At 40.5% G+C, this 17,817-nt stretch overlaps 1 long non-coding RNA gene across 1 annotated transcript in view; it reads left to right on the top strand.

Moving 5' to 3' along the window:
• Nucleotides 1-16,442, top strand: part of LOC122557224 (uncharacterized) — a 51,312-nt gene extending 34,870 nt beyond the window's left edge. The window contains exon 3 of the long non-coding RNA XR_006313774.2: nucleotides 15,736-16,442. This is a non-coding gene — a long non-coding RNA (uncharacterized LOC122557224). The remainder of the gene's footprint in view (nucleotides 1-15,735) is intronic.
• The last annotated feature ends 1,375 nt before the right edge of the window (nucleotides 16,443-17,817 follow it).

Below are 17,817 nucleotides of genomic sequence, written 5' to 3'. Positions count from 1 at the left end.
TCAAAAATTGGAGTCCTTTGAAGGAACATGTACTGAAGATAAAAGGGAGCCTATTGTTTTGTGGTACTTGGATTAATGGAAAGCATTTGATAAGATGCTGCATCAAAAGTTAGATCCTGCTATAGTATTAGCATGAAGAGCAGATTGACTAATTGTCAAAAAAACAGTATACATAAATGGGTCTTTGTCTGATTGGCAGATGTGATCAGTGGAGACTTGTAGGCGTCTACAGTGAGGCCTCAACCTTTTTACTGTTTTTATCAGTAACTTGAGATGAGGGATCAAAGGCATGGTAGCTAAATTTGCAGAAAAAATAGATAGGAAAGTATGCGATGAAGATAACATAATAAGGTTGCAGACAGATATGGATTGGTTGAGTGAATGGACAAAAATATGGCAAATGGAGTGTAACATCAAAAAATGTGAAGTGGTTTTCTTTTATGAGCAGAATGAAAAAGCAGAATATTACTTAAACAATGTGACTGCAGAATTCTGAGATGCAGAGGGATTTTTGGAGTTCTGGTGCATGAGTCACGAAACATTATTATGCAGGTATAGCACATTATCAAGAAGGCAATTGGATGCTAACCTCTTATGAGAAGAACTGAACATAAAGGTAAGATTGTTCTGCTTCAGTAATTCATCAGTAAGACTGTGCATTTCAACTACTGTGTGCAGTTCCGGTTGTCTTATTTAAAAAAAGATATAAGTTCATTGGAGGCAGTTCAGAGCAGGTTTCCTATATTGATACTTGAAATGAGAGGCTTGTCTTATGAGGAAAATTTGGACAAGCTGGGCTTGTACACTGCAGTTCAGAAGATGGACAAGTGAGTTCAGGATCTTTTCCTTCAGTGCTTTGAACAAGGTGGCTGTGAAAAGTAAAATTCCTCTGGTGAGTCAATCTAGCACTCAGAGGCACTGTTTAAGATTAGGGGTCACCTTTTCAGCACCAATTAGTAAAATTCTTTTTCTTTGGAGCGCAGTGCATCTTTGGACCTCTCTACCTCCAGAAGGCAGTTGAAGTGGGATGTTTTGAGTGAATAATTTTATGCATAAGTAGATATATTTTTACTTAGACTGGGAAATGGATGGTTATTAAACTTGAGGTTGCAGAACAAATTTACAATGGTGTTGCTTGGACTGGAGGGCTTGAGTTACACAGAGGCTGAATAGGCCAGGGCCTTTTTCACTGGAGTGTCAGAGACTGAGGGGTGAACTCCGAGGTTTATAAAATCATGAGAGGCATGGATAGGCTGAATAGTTAAGTCTTTTCCATAGGGTAGGGAAGTCCAAAACTAGAGGGCATAGGTTTAAGATGAGGGGAAAGATTTAAAAGAAACCTAAGGGGTAACATTTTTTTTCAAGCAGAGGGTGGTGTGTATGTGGAATGAGCTGCCAGAGGAAGTAAAATTACAACATTTTCAAAGTCCTCTGGGTAGGTACATGAATAGGAAGGTTTCGAGAGATATGGGCGAACTCCTGGCAAACGGGACTAGGATAGATTGGGTTGTCTGGTCAGTGCAGACGAGTTGGACTGAAGGGTCTGTTTCAGTGCTGTATGACTCTATGATTCTAAGGTGGGAATGTGGAATTCAAAATTGATCAGTCATGACCTTTTTATTGAATGGCAGAACTAGCTACTTGTGCTCCTACTTCATTTGAATGTTTGTATAGAACACGTTTTGATTGGCAAGGATGTCAGGACCATGGGAATAGGATTGACTGACAACTTGCAGCTGGTCAATTTCTTTGTTTTTTTTTATTTTTTAATTGTGTGCAAAACAGCCATAATTCACAGGAAACTTTAATAGGCTGAATATTGTTGTGGCTTCCCTATCAGGGACTCCACTCGCTGGAAACAGATCGCAAAAACATTGCATCTTCAGCTGACCAGTTAGAGCTCAGTGAAAATGCATGGGCAAGGTATAGGGTTTGATTTTAGGAACTTTGCACTCTCATCCATAGAACTGTTTAAGAAGGGCGGTAAAGACAAGCCAGGGAATTATAGACTGGTGAGCCTGACCTCGGTGGTGGGCAAGTTGTTGGAGGGAATCCTGTGGGACAGGATGTACATGTATTTGGAAAGGCAAGGACTGATTAGGGATAGTCAACATGGCTTTGTGTGTGGGAAATCATGTCTCACAAACTTGATTGAGTTTTTTTGAAGAAGTAACAAAGAAGATTGAGAGCAGAGCAGTAGATGTGATCTATATGGACTTCAGTAAGGCGTTCGACAAAGTTCCCCATGGGAGACTGATTAGCAAGGTTAGATCTCATGGAATACAGGGAGAACTAGCCATTTGGATACAGTGGCTCAAAGGTAGAAGACAGAGGGTGGTGGTGGAGGGTTGTTTTTCAGACTGGAGGCCTGTGACCAGTGGAGTGCCACAAGGATCAGTGCTGGGTCCACTACTTTTTGTCATTTACATAAATGATTTGGATGCGAGCATAAGAGGTACAGTTAGTAAGTTTGCAGATGACACCCAAAATTGGAGGTGTAGTGGACAGCAAAGAGGGTTACCCCAGATTACAACAGGATCTGGACCAGATGGGCCAATGGGCTGAGAAGTGGCAGATGGAGTTTAATTCAGATAAATGCAAGATGCTGCATTTTGGAAAAGCAAATCCTAGCAGGACTTGTACACTTAATGGTAAGGTCCTAGGGAGTGTTGCTGAACAAAGAGACCTTGGAGTGCAGGTTCATAGCTCCTTGAAAGTGGAGTTGCAGGTAGATCGGATAGTGAAGAAGGTGTTTGGTATGCTTTCCTTTATTGGTCAGAGTATTGAGTACAGGAGTTGAGAGGTCATGTTGCGGCTGTACAGGACATTGGTTAGGCCGCTGTTGGAATATCGCGTGCAATTCTGGTCTCCTTCCCATCGGATAGATTACATTACAGTGTGGAAACAGGCCCTTCCGGCCAACAAGTCCACACCGACCCGCCGAAGCGCAACCCACCCATATCCCTGCATTTACCCCTTACCTAACACTACGGGCAATTTAGCATGGCCAATTCACCTGACCTGCACATCTTTGGACAGTGGGAGGAAACCGGAGGAAACCCACACAGACACTGGGAGAACGTGCAAACTCCACACAGTCAGCCGCCTGAGGCGGGAACTGAACCCGGGTCTCAGCCGCTGTGAGGCAGCAGTGCTAACCACTACGCCACCGTGCCGCCCACGGTGAAACTTGAAAAGGTTCAGAAAAGATTTACAAGGATGTTGCCAGAGTTGGAGGATCCGAGCTATAGGGAGAGGCTGAACAGGCTGGGGCTGTTTTCCCTGGAGCGTCGGAGGCTAAGGGGTGACCTTAGAGGTTTACAAAATTATGAGGGGCATGGATAGGATAAATAGACAGTCTTTTCCCTGGGGTCAGGGAGTCCAGAACTAGAGGGCATAGGTCTCTTTTTTTTTTTTTATATATATATCTTTCCTCTCCTCTCTCCCCTAAACCTAAGGGGCAATGTTTTCACACAGAGGGTGGGATGTGTATGGAATGAGCTGCCAGAGGAAGTGGTGGAAGCTGGTACAATTGCAACATTTAAAATACATCTGGGTATATGAATAGGAAGGGTTTGGAGGGATATGGGCCGGGTGCTGGCAGGTGGGACTAGATTGGGTTGGGATATCTGGTCGGCATGGACGGGTTGGACTGAAGGGTCTGTTTCCATGCTGTACATCTCTGACTCTATAACTACACACTGGCTCAGTGCATGTTCTGTCAATCTACCTTTCAAGTCAAACAGGGGCAGTTAATCTCATGAGTATCCTAAGCTCCAATGCTATACCCAAACCAAAAACAAAATGGAATATACTTCAAAATACTATCCACACTACCTCAACTTCAACATACAGAAAGGCAGAGTATATGGGCGGCATGGTGGCGTAGTGGTTAGCACTGCTGCCTCACAGCGCCAGAGACCCAGGTTCAGTTCCTGCCTCAGGTGACTGACTCACTGTGTGGAGTTTGCACATTCTCCCCGTGTCTGCGTGGGTTTCCTCTGGTTTCCTCCCACAATCCAAAAAAAAGTGCATGTTAGGTGAGTTGGCCATGCTAAATTGCCCATAGTATTAGGTGAAGGGGATTGTGTCTGGGTGGGTTGCACTTCGGAGGGTCGGTGTGGACTTGTTGGGCTGAAGGGTCTATTTCCACACTGTAAGTAATCTAATCTTAAAAAAAAAACACAACTCTGAGTAGTTCAAAGGAAATGTCATTGTGATGGAATCTGTCATTGCAGCTAAGTGTTTTGCACTCATTTATTATGGGAGAAATCCTGAGAAGACACTGCAAGCTCAAACAACTGCTTGAAGTACAAAAGACTGTTAGGCGATGCAAGAATTACAACTCTATAATAATATCCAGCCTTCCACTAACACAATATGCTCAATACTTAATTGAAGCATTAAACAGGGTATTGAAGATTGGCACAAGATAATAGAACCAGTGCCAGTGTGATGGACCAAATTGTCTGCTTCTGTGCCATAACAATTCTGTGATACTCCTGGGAACACATAGGAAGGGATCAAAGATACGGAGTCCACCAGCAGAAAAATGGATTCTGTAAAAACAAAATGTAATCAGTGAAGACCTTCCTTACCATATTCAGTGTTCCATCTGTCTCTCTAAACAGCTTGAGTTGTATTCTAGACAGAATGCTATCACTGAGGAAGTATTAGACACCATGAAAAACTTGGCTTTCATGAAGGAGCTGGCTTTTGAACCATTAGTAGAAGAGCTTGGCTAAAGTATGACTTCTGTCATGGGCAAATTTCAAGTTGATGTTATATCACCTGAACTCCTCAATTGCAGGAAACTGTTACTTCTGCAACATATGCCTGAACTTCCCTGCCTCCACTGGAGGATGGGGGCTGTGACCAGAAGTGTGCAACTATAGAACTATAGGAAACCTTTTGAGATGCACTGAGGTCGCATAAAGTTGTTCTGGCATTGACACTGTTTACTGATTTTCTTTGCTGCTGTCCTATGCCTTCAGGTTATTTCTATAGGGTATCTAGATACATACGAGAACTGATGGAAAGCTTGCTCATGATCCAAGCTGAAGATGCACTAAGTCCTTATCAGAGATTTACTCTACAATAGTACCATGCTGGCATTTGATACCAAAGAAAATGGTAAATGGAAAGAGACTCAAACCTGTGAAAACTTTGACTATCTGCATCAGGAAGACAAAAACCTGGTCCATGGTATTGTCATACCACCCGTATGACATTATCTGTCAATGTGATGCTGGAGGTTGTTTATGGCTTCACATATGTCCACTTCATAAATGCCAGCAATATATCAGTGATTATGAAATCAACATATACATTACAAAATCTGCAGCTGTTTATGTCCAAGTTGGGTAAAAGCATGTGACACATTAACAATCTGACTGAGCACCAAACCCAAGCCTTTACAGTCAGTTCACTCCTCTATACTGGTGAGATATTGATAATGTTTGCTGAACAATTACGCACTTCACTGTCTCGGATATATCCTTAGTATCCCTTGACAAGAATAGTTCACCAACCCCGGTCATGGAGTATGCAAAGTATAATGTCTGTGCTGGTTAGCCACATTCATTAGATAGATGACCTTTATGTACACAAAGGTCTTCTGAACAGGAAACTGGCCATTGGGTCACAAGCTCCTGAGGTGTCCATATCTTCATCACTAGGGTACCTGTAGATAATGGCTTCCATCTTCAAACATTGACTCTGATACTGGGAGATAGTTGTTGACAATGTAGATCTCTGGAAGCTGACTGTTTTGAAAGGCATTAGGAGCTGATCAGAAATAAACAATTTCAGTTGGCTAACAAAAGTGCCCAAAGAAAATTTGAAGCTAATGAATAGTTCACATGCATGTGCACCAGAGACTGCTACGTCTGAGAGAGTTTCAGACTTGCATCAGGTGATGCTCAAGAGTTGGCCACCACAGAGCGAAACCATTATTTTGAGATAGAAGGCTGCAACAGAAAGAAGTTAACCTCTCTTTGTTGAGTTTACCTCCCTTCACTGCACAGTCCTCTCTCTTGTATCCATCTCTTTCACACTTTTAAGCTCCTTTCATTGACATATGTGCTTTTAAATGTCCATGTGTGTCATCAAGGATCTGCAAATGGATGTTGTCAGCAAAACAGACCAGCCAGCCAAACCCCACAATCTGCACTGAAATGAATGACTATTTAATCTATTTTTCTTTCGTGTGGAACATGAACTGTCAAATCAGATGATTTCCTGCTATTTTAATGCTGCAATATAATCATTCAACTTTACTTTGTAGTGATTGGAAACATGGCCAGGTGGATCTCATTGAGACCTTTTGATTGACCCAGGATAACAATCACAAACAGGGAGCCTTGGATGACAGATAGAAACAGGAGATTCAGAGAGTCTTCTTTCCAGGGACTGGCTCTCAGCTGGGTGGTCACAGCCTGTGCACATGTAAATAAAGGGTGACACAGTGACAGGATACCAGCCTCTGTGCAGTCATTTCTCATGGAACATGTCTCACACTCTAACCTTTAATGTAAATATTGAGAGTCACGTTAAAACCCTTGCAGGATGCTGGAATTGTCGAAGATTAAAGTTTCAGAATTCCGATTATATTTCCAATACATGGTTATTTTAAAGAGGGAGGGGGAAAAAAACTAGCCGAAAACAAACCAGGTTCTGTTTAATGTGTCTGGTTGCTCAATACCACTGCTGCCCCGTCCTACGTTGCATTATTAATTATCCTTGAATTCCATTCTTAGAGGGGATAGGTTGAGCAAATATAATAGAGTCAGAGCCAAAGGGATGTACAGCATGGAAACAGACCCATCGGTCCAACCCGTCCATCCCGACCAGATATCCCAACCCAATCTAGTCCCGCCTGCCAGCACCTGGCCCATATCCTCCCAAACCCTTCCTATTCATATACCCACCCAAATGTCTCTTAAATGTTGCAATTGTACCAGCCTCCACCACTTCCTCTGGCAGCTCATTCCATACGCATACCACCCTCTGTGTGAAAACATTGCCCTGTAGGTCTCTATTATATTTTGCATCCCCCCACCCCCATCTGAAACCTATGCCCTCTAATTCTGGACTCCCCGACCCCAGGGAAAAGGCTTTGCCTATTTACACTATCCATGCCCCTCATAATTTTGTAAACCTCTATAAGCTTACCCCTCAGCCTCTGACGCTCCAGGGAAAATAGCCCTAGCCTGTTCAGCATCTCCCTATAACTCAAATCCTCCAACCCTGACATCTTTGTAAATCTTTTCTGAACCCTTTCAAGTTTCACAACATCTTTCCAATAGGAAGGAGACCAGAATTGCACACAATATTCCAACAGTGGCCTAACCAATGTCCAGTACAGTCACATGACCTCCCAACTCCTGTACTCAATACTCTGACCAATAAAAGAAAGCATATCAAATGCCTTCTTCACTATCCTATCTACCTGCGACTCCACTTTCAAGGAACTATGAACCTGCACTCCAAGGTCTCTTTGTTCAGCAACACTCCCTAGGACTTTATACACTTAATGGTAAAGTCCTGCTAAGATTTGCTTTCCCAAAATGCAGCACCTCGCTGCATTTATCAGTCTAAATAAAAATGTATCTACTTATGCATAAAAATATTTACTCAAACATCCTACTTCAACTGCCTTCTGAGGTAGAGAGGTCCAAAGATGCACTACGCTCCAGAGAAAAAGAATTTTACTAATTGGTGCTGAAAAGGTGACCCCTAGTCTTAAACAGTGCCTCTGAGTGCTAGATTGACTCACCAGAGTCCATTTTACTCATTAATTCATTTATCTGAATTAAACTCCACCTGCCACTTCTCAGCCCATTGGCCCATCTGGTCCAGATCCTCTTGTAATCTGAGGTAACCCTCTTCGCTGTCCACTAGACCTCCAATTTTGGTGTCATCTGCAAACTTACTAACTATACCTCTTATGCTCGCATCCAAATCATTTATGTAAATGACAAAAAGTAGAGCACCCAGCACCGATCCTTGTGGCACTCCACTGGTCACAGGCCTCCAGTCTGAAAAACAACCCTCCTCCACCACGACCCTCTGTCTTCTACCTTTGAGCCAGTTCTGTATCCGAATGGCTAGTTCTCTCTCTATTCCGTGAGATCTAACCTTGCTAATCAATCTCCCATGGGAAACCTTGCCGAATGCCTTACCGAAGTCCATATAGATCATATCTACCGCTCTGCTCTCTTTGTTACTTCCTCAAAAAACTCAATCAAGTTTGTGAGACATGACTTCCCATGGACAAAGCCATGTTGACTATCCGTAATCAGTCCTTGCCTTTTCAAATACATGTACATCCGGCCCCTCAGGATTCCCTCCAACAACTTGCCCACCACTGAGGTCAGGCTCACTGGTCTATAGTTCCCTGGCTTGTCCTTACCATCTTTCTTAAACAGTGGCACCACGTTTGCCAACCTCCAGCCTTCCGGCACCTCACCTGTGACTATTGATGATACAAATATCTCAGCAAGAGGCCCAGCAATCACTTCTCTAGCTTCCCAAAGCGTTCTAGGGTACACCTGATCAGGTCCTGGGGATTTATCCACTTTTAACCATTTCAAGACATCCAGCACTTCCTCTTTTGTAATCCTGGACATTTTGCAAGATGACACCATCTATTTCCTTAGTCTATATCTTTCATATCCTTTTCCACAGTAAATACTGATGCAAAATACTAATTTAGTATCTCCCCCATCTCCTGCGGCTCCACACAAAGGCCGGCTTGCTGATCTTTGAGGCGTCCTATTCTCTCCCTAGTTACCCTTTTATCCTTAATGTATTTGTAAAAAGTATTTGGATTCTCCTTAGCTTTGGTAAATAGAGTTATCTCATGTCCCCTTTTTGCCCTCCTGATTTCCCTCTGAAGTATACTCCTACTGCCTTTATACTCTTCTAGGATTCACTCGATCTATCCTGTCTATACCTTACATTTGCTTCCTTCTTTTTCTTAACCAAACCTCAATTTCCCTATACCTACCAGCATTCCCTATACCTACCAGCCTTTCCTTTCAGCCTGACAGGAATGTACATTTTCTGGATTCTTGTTATCTCATTTCTGAAGGCTTCCCATTTTCCAGCCATCCCTTTTACCTGCGAATATCTGCCCTCGATCAGCTTTCGAAAGTTCTTGCCTAATACCGTCAAAATTGGCCTTTCTCCAATTTACAAATTCAACTTTTAGATCTGGTCTATCCTTTTCCATCATTATTTTAATTCCAATAGAATTATGGTCGCTGGCCCCAAAGTGCTCCCCCACTGACACCTCAGTCACCTGCTCTGCCTTATTTCCCAAGAGTAGGTCAAGTTTTGCACCTTCTCTAGTAGGTACATCAACATACTGAATCAGAAAATTGTCTTGTACACACTTAAGAAATTCCTCTCCATCTAAACCCTTAACACTATGGCAGTCCCAGTCTATGCTTGGAAAGTTAAAATCCCCTACCATCACCACTCTATTATTCTTACAGGTAGCTGAGATCTCCTTACAATTTTGTTTCTCAATTTCCCTCTGACTATTAGGGCGTCTACAATACAATCCCAATAGTGTGATCATCCCTTTCTTCTTTCTCAGTTCCACCCAAATAACTTCCCTGGATGTATTGCCAGGAATATCCTCCCTCAGCACAGCTGTAATGCTATCCCTTATCAAAAATGCCACCCCCCCCTTCCCTTTCTATCCTACCTATAGCATTTGTATCTTGAAACATTAAGCTGCCAGTCCTGCCCATCTCTGAGCCATGTTTCTGTAATTGCTATGATATCCCAGTCCCATGAGTTCATCTGCTTTCCCTGTTAGGCCCCTTGCATTGAAATAAATGCAGTTTAATTTATTAGTCCTACCTTGTCCTGCCTGCCCTGACTGTTTTGACTTGCTTCTGTTCTCAATTGTACCAGTCTCAGATTGATCTATTTTGTCACTATCTCCCTGGGTACTTCCTCCCCCCCGCCCCAACCGTACGAGTTTAAATCCTCCTGAGCAGCTCTAGTAAATTTATTAGAAGACAATTTTATGAATTTTCAATAGATATAATGTAAAGAACAGGTAGAGAAACACATTGGAGATGTGTACCGTTTTGTGAGTTCACAGATACAACTGGGGGGATTGACTGGCAGGATTGAGACTAATGACAGCAGCTTGTGCACATGGATGAATTTCAAAATGACACTCAACTACAAATAAAAGTAGAATCTGAATGTCCGAGTACTCTGATATTGGGAGCAGTCCAAGTGAAATACTCTTGGTTTTTCAAATGCAGTCATTTGGAAACATAGGTATAATAGTTATTTGACAAGTCTAAACCCATAACAAATTCATGCGGATGGAGCTGTTCTCGCACTCATTGTGTGACAGGTAATTGCCTATTATTAGATCAACCGCGTACTTGCAGACCTAACTATAGTTTGGCCCTAATCCAACTTGGTTAGATGCTATGAAAACTGTTCCCCACTAATCTACTGAATATAATAAAAGTTTGATCTTTTTTATATGCTTTAAAATAAAATATGAAGAAAATTGGACTAAAGTGACTTTTCACTTGTGTGCCAAAACTCTAGTTCTTCAAGGAATAATGTGCATTGAACATCAAAATGACATGCATTCCACTTTATGGAAAATAAATGTTTCCAGATCTCTGGCTAGCAGGGATATGTTTCAAACAACACGTCTCTAACACTGGCAACTTGTTAACAGAATGATTCACATTCAGCTGTGCTGTCCATCATTCTCTATTTTCTGTAAGGGCATTCTGAAAGCCCAGAGTGCCCTGTGTGACAGAACCTTGTGAAAGCAAAAAATATTAAGAATTTTAATCTTGTTATTCTTGGACACATACGCACACAAATCTAAAGGGTTCCAGTCATTAATATGACTTTATAGACTGAATTTAGGTCTTTGCAACATCCCATTTTATTTGATTCTTTAAACTATGCTGACTGTCAATCCCAATAGATGTTACATACTGCTGATTTAGCCATTCCCAGCTGAGGCAACAAATGGGTCATTACAATTAGCTTCAGCACCTCTAGGTCAAGGAAGGAGAGAAAGAAAATAGCTACATTTTTCATTTCTAATTGTTACGCAAGAATTTCTGCTGGAAGGAGGGTGAGCTGCAGCTCAATTTATTTATCAATATTAGGTGACACATTCTCTATACTTACTTGAAAATAGAGAATATGTCAGAGTACTCTTGTGGTGCAGTGGTAGTGTTCCTACCTCTAGACTTAGAGACCTAGTTTCAAATCCCACATGCTACAGATGTGTGTAGTAACATCTCTGAACAGGTTGATTAGAAAGCATCTGTAAATAGTCTGCATTTAAGTGAAGGCTACCAGCACCGAAGAAGCCATTTACCCATCAAGCGCACTTTCAGGAAAAGAGGAGAAATTAAGCAGGGTTACATAGCAATATTTGTCAGGAAAATAGACCCAAAATTAACAGGTCTGAAAACCAAACTATAAAGGAAGAATAGTGATTTTTTTTTCTTAAGGTTTACGGTGAAATTTTAACAATAATCCTTGCTGAATGTTTCAGTATTTAAAAATCCTCATTACAAGAAGATATTCAATATTCTTGGTTTTATTATCCAAGTCCATGTGTGTCAAGTGTATTCTGACTAGCAATTTGCAGCACTGTTAGTCACATGCTGCTGCCTATATGGCCTTGTGTGACTGAGTAACTGGGAACCTTGCCTTGATTAATTGACACTATTCAGCTCCACATTGAAAGGCTGATTCTAAACAAGTCCTGCAGGAAAATCTCAAAGTTCCATCCACAAATATTTCAATATCTAAAATAGCAGTTATTTGTAGAATACTTCAGTTTTACAGTGTTGAGCTGAAAGCTGATCAATACAATTTCAAAACACTAGAAAATTTATTAATTCCTTTTTAAATTGTATGCGCTGGTGTAATGACAGCTATATAATGTCATAAATAGATCCCAATGGGTGCTGCCATTAACTTGCAAACAAAACACTTAACCCTTAGTACTTAATCTAGAGGCAAGCAGCTTTATCACTTGTATTGAAACTGTTTTAGCATGTGTATGGCTCAGCTCAAATATTTTTATTCAATCCTCAAACGTACACCCACAGTTGTTTATTTGTTATCTATAAATGTTAACTTTCCCCTTTTCACAATCAGCGATAGTTTGTTTAATTTTTCTTCCTTATTTTGTAACTTGCATACATCCTATTAATATTCACCCTGCTTCTTTCTCCATGCTCCCTTTAAAATACCTAGAATCCATCTGATTAATAAACAGGAGTTTGAACTTTAATAGCTTGCTGTTGTTTGAGTTGGAGCTGTTGCTAGCAGTGCTGGTTTCACTCTCCATGCACAAGTGCTGTCTTCCCACATGGCTTGGAAAATAACCAAACTACAGGATGACAATGCCAACTATCACAACATGTCTAAGACAAAACAAACTGGCCAGCTGAAGCCAACAGCTGTCAGCAGCCAATTTGGCACCAATACCAAATGGGCTGGCCCTTAGAAAGAAACTAGTCAAATTTGTTAAATAAATGCAAAATGTTTGAACTGTTCAAAAAATTGCAATTCAAGATTGGAAAGGCAGACACCAGTTACATTATAACACTGCTTTTCCACCTGAAGTGCATAGGTTCAAATTCACTCAAAAATGAAGTTTATTTTCTCTGTTGCAAGAATGGGCACCATCATGAGTTAGGTCTTTTTTTAAAATCTGGAAACATTATCACATACAACTGAATGACTGTGTTTTCCCACCACCAAAGCACCTGTGTTTGGAATTAATCAAATTGCATGCAATACCTGGCAAGTGCAAGTTAGATTTTTATTCTATTGCCTTATAAATCCAGCCCAGGTGAAAACAATATTACTTCCTCTTGATAATCTCCAAATGATGGACTCTTGTGTAGTGGTAGTGTCCCTATCCCTTGACCAAGGAGCCTGAGTTCAAGTCCCACCTGCTCCAGAGATGTATAATAACATTTCTGAACAAGTTGGTTAGAACACAAAGTTAAATTAAAGAAAATGTCCTAATGGAATATGGTGCAGTGTTGTACTGGGAGACATTGGAGTCAGGTTGCAGGACTAGGCCTTCTAACGCACTGCTTCCAGATGAAGAGTTTATTCTTGAAACATCGATTCTCCTGCCCCTCAGATGCTGCCTGACCAAGTGGGCTTTCCCAGCACCACATTCTCAACTCTGATCTCCAAAATCTGCAGTCCTCACTTTCTCCCTCCTTCTAACACACTGTAACTTCTCAATATCTACTCCACTAGCCTGGAAAGAAAAACTTCTGAAAATACTGTTCATTTATTTAATTATCAACCTCAAAGCACAAGTTAAATTTAATTTTATTTTCACATTTGAAGGAGAAAGTGAGAAGAATGAATTAATATATTTGAATTTATGAATAAATATAGATGTATAAATACATTGAACTATAAACTTGATTTCACATTATTTTAATAATCAGTAATGTGTGTCTGGCAGGATAGAAGATTACATCACAGTAGGTAGCCTTGGACTATTCTGACAAAGAGTCAATGATTTAAGGATTAATCGGCATTCCTATTTTGTTATCCTGCTTTAAAGCCAAATATCAGTCTTCTTTTCTTCCCCCTTTGTTCTGGATTTTTTTCTTCAATTTTTCTCTTGGCATGGTCCTTCCTCTCAGCTGGGAGAATAACTTGTTCCCATGACCAAAGTGAATGCTGTTCTTTGATTAGCAGGCAGGAAATCTGATACAGGCAGTGTGTACCAGGCTAATTTGATTCTTACTGACTTTTACATCATGATTGAGCACTTTGCTAAACGAGAATGCTTTACCTCACAAGCAGGTTGGGAAATGGTGAAATGTACCTGGGTTGAACCAGTCAAAATTAACACAGGCAGCCCTGTCTTCAACTCAAGACTATTTGGATTAGTGTCAAGCACCTGACTGCTTGCTTTGCCAGAGCAAAAATTGATCTTAGTTTGCGGAGGAACTGGTGACATACTTTATGAGTCAATCCTGTGCTGCTTGCTGTTCTGTTTTATTTAGGTTAACCCTTAGTTTTCAGAAAATGCTCCTTTAGCTTTCAAAATTTCTGATCCGTCAGTACATTGGTATGTTTGGAGTGCCTTTCATTAAGGAGCCATTAAATCCATATAGGTCAACCTAAGAGACAATGATCTGTTTATCTCTGCTTTTAAAAATCAGATCTAAAATCAGTGTGTGGAAATATTTGCATTAAAAAGTCATGCCACCAGAACCTGGATTTTAAAAGGCATTACCAAGCTTTTCACTTAAATTGTTTGCCTTATATGGTGGGCAATTCATGGTAGATCTTCAGCTTCACTGTTTGGATAGTAATTTGGCAAATCAACTCCTTCACAAGCATTAAAAGGGTGGGGGGATGAAAATCAAGATGGCATCTATTTTTAAAAACAAGCAAGGTTCCCTGCCAGGCAATGAAGATAAAAATGCATCACAATAGTTAAAATTTTCACTACTTTTTATTGCTTTTTGTTTAAATATCATACCTTGAGCCTTGATTTCTTCTGTCTTTTGACCTTTAAATGTATCAACCCCACAAAACTGGAAGCAAGGACCACTGTTATAACTACTTCGTTTTAAGATAAAGGATTTGCAAGTTTTTCGAATAGAGTCAATGGGAAGTGCTGTATCATTTATTATTATTATTATTATTATTATTATTATTATTATCATCATCCTTGGGCAGATCCAAGACTCCGAGCATTTCTATTTGAATGGACAGTGCCACTCAGTAGCTGGTTTCAGGCTTTATGGCATAGTGTAATATAGTGTAACATTCCCTATCTCACTATGGCATAGTGTAACATTCCCTACATCATTTGTCTTGTATGCAGGAAGGTACGGAAACCAGTCTGGAGAGTGAGCTAACTAAAATAAAAGAGCAGCAGATTTCTATGATGGGTGGATGTGGGAGGAGAGGAACAGCTTGGAAGCTAGGCAACCGGCTGCATGAAAGCTCATGTTCCTGGTTTTCTTCAAGTTTGGTGGATACATTTTACCCACAGAATAGTTAGATTGTGGAAGTTTCTAGTTGAGGTGAATACGTAGATATATTTAAAAGGAAAGCTAGTTAAATGCAAGTGGGGAAAAAAGAAATTCAGGGAATGAATTGGTTGGATGAAGTGGACTGGGAGGAGGCTCTTGTGGAGCATAAACATTGGAGTAGATCCATTGAACCAACATCTTGTTTCTGTGCCATAAAACTCTACAGTATTTCATGCATACTTAAGAAAAAATTGGGGAATTGGCAAGTTGAACTATTTTGGTATTAAGAGCATTGCCAGAGGCATGGAGACAACTGATTTATATTTTGTTCATTTGTTGGCAAGGCCAGTGACTTTTGAGAATATAGCAGTAAGCCCTTTTCTTGAATCATTGCAGTTCATCTGGTGTATCTGCACCCACAGTGTTGGGAGGGAGTTCCTGGATTTTGATCTTATCAATCAAAGAGTGGTGAACAGTTCCCACATATCAGCTGCTTTTTAAACCTTCTAGGTGGTAGAGGTCAGATGTTTGGAAAGTGCTGTTGAAAGAAGCTTTGACCATCTTGCCAAGCAAGAAATGTAGTGAGATGGAGTGAAACCAGACCTAAAGAAAGAAATCAGGGGGTGGGGGGGTATCTTTAATACCACCTCTTATAATTTAATAACTCATTTGTCTTGTGATTTTTGTTTTCCAGGTATCTCTGAAATTCTCTTTCCTTCCAAGTTCATATCTACCTTTGGAACCTCAAGATCACCCAGTCTGCCCCTAGAAGCAGAGCACCCAAGCCTCACCATAGCAAGTCTCCATTTGCAAGCATCTTAATGTCGACAATGAAGACAAATGTATCCCAGAAGTGAAAAGGAACAGGACCTTGTTTGCTTAGCTGACCTGTGACCTTGTCAGACTCTCCCTGCACTGTGCAGCATGTGATTTGGGGGCCTGTCCACAACTATTTTATCTTAACACAACACAGCTGTCTCCTTTGGGAGAGCACATCTATCTCAGGGTGTTTAAAAAAACATGCAAAAAAAGTTGTGCCGATACCTATGTATTAAATTTGGAAAACAAATTGTTGTTCTGTAGGGCCAAGGAAGATTCTAATTCTTCATAAGATATTCTGTAAATACTTTAATTTTTGTTACTAAATTATAAATTTATGCTTAGCTCTTTGGAGCAGTACATTTCTGTAGCTTGTGGCATAAGCTGTTTTGTCTATTCTTATAAAGATTGTGTGCTAATTAATCCTAATTATTGTAAAAAAAAGCTTAGAAATAATTATTAAAATAAAATGCTTCACTTTATTATATTAAGGAGTCGTGCTGCTAATATATTGTCATTGAAGGGGAGGCTCCCAAATCCTGTGAAAATAAAATAAGAATATAATTATTTACAAAAATGAAAGCAAGCTTCAGTGCCTGATTGCATATATCTGAATTTTCTTTTAAGCTTCACTTTATCAATCATTAGATATTCTCGCACCATATTTGAGGGGCTTTTCCTTTTCCAGCAATTATTCTTCTGTACTGGGCTGGTTACTGGCAACAGTTCAGGGTTTCAGTGTTTTATTTTGAAAGAATGTTTGTGGAGCAGTGAATGACATAAACATTGTGCAGTTCAGACTGCTGGTTTCCATTCACTTATGTCAAAAGGTTAGAGAGAAAAAGGGAAATCATCTTTCCCTTTTTGTTTAAGTTACGAGAGATAACAGTTCACAAGGAACAAAAGATGCTTGATAACAAGGTTACAACTTTGTCCAAAGCAATTATGACACGAGGGCATGGTGGTAGGCTAAAATTGATTGCAGGTTATACGAGATCATATTCCACCAACTGCACTCCTTTGTACGTGATCAGGGAGAGAGTGAGAGAGAGAGGAAAAAAATGTTATCCTAATTCAAGCTGGATTTGATCTGAGGTCTCATAACTAAAGGCAAATTATCAAACATAGTCTCAGCTCCTCCGATTGATTGATTTGTGGACATTTTGATGAGGGTTAAGGGGAGGGGGTATTGAGTTTGTGGACCTTGAGTGCGAGGATAGTTAAAGTAAAGCAGAAGATTCAGCTATTATCTTCAAACATCTATTATTATAATATCTAAACATTAAAACACCCCCTAGCATCCTTTGGTACCAGCCAGCGATCCTGTTACTTATTTCAATCCTCTATTCTTTCCTTGATCTTGAACACAAGATCACAAAGTTAGGAAGCTACGGAGGAATATAGATAAGAGAGTGGATAAAGATCTGGAAAATGCAGTGTAATGTGTGAAAATGTGATGTTATCCATGTTTGGCGGATAAAACAAAAACATTATCAAAATGGTGAGAGATTGCAAAGCCCTGAGATACAGAGTTACCGGAGTATCCTAGTACACGAATCACAAAATGCTTACATGCAAGTACAAGGAAAGCTAATGGAATAATCACATTTATTGTCAGAGGAATTCTATACAAAAGTAGGGAGGTAATACTTCACTAGGGTATTAGTGAGACCTTGGCGAAAGTGGGTACCGGAGATGCTGGAGATTAAAGTCAAGATTAGAATGGTGCTGGAAAAGAACATCAGGTCAGGCAGCATCCAAGGAGCAGGAAAATCAATGTTTTGGGCAAAAGCCCTTCATCAGCCCTCCCTGATGAAGGGCTTTTGCCCGAAACATCAATTTTCCTGCTCCTCGAATACTGCCTGACCTGCTGTGCTTTTACAGCACCACTCTAATCTTGATATTAGTGATATTGTGTCTAGAGTATTGTGCACAAGATTGAGCATTGTATCTACGT

This window comes from Chiloscyllium plagiosum, unplaced genomic scaffold (assembly GCF_037043375.1).
Source record: "Chiloscyllium plagiosum isolate Xiang-an unplaced genomic scaffold, Cpla_swu_hap1 HiC_scaffold_11, whole genome shotgun sequence".
NCBI lineage: Eukaryota > Metazoa > Chordata > Chondrichthyes > Orectolobiformes > Hemiscylliidae > Chiloscyllium > Chiloscyllium plagiosum.
This window is presented reverse-complemented; position numbering and strand designations above follow the sequence as displayed.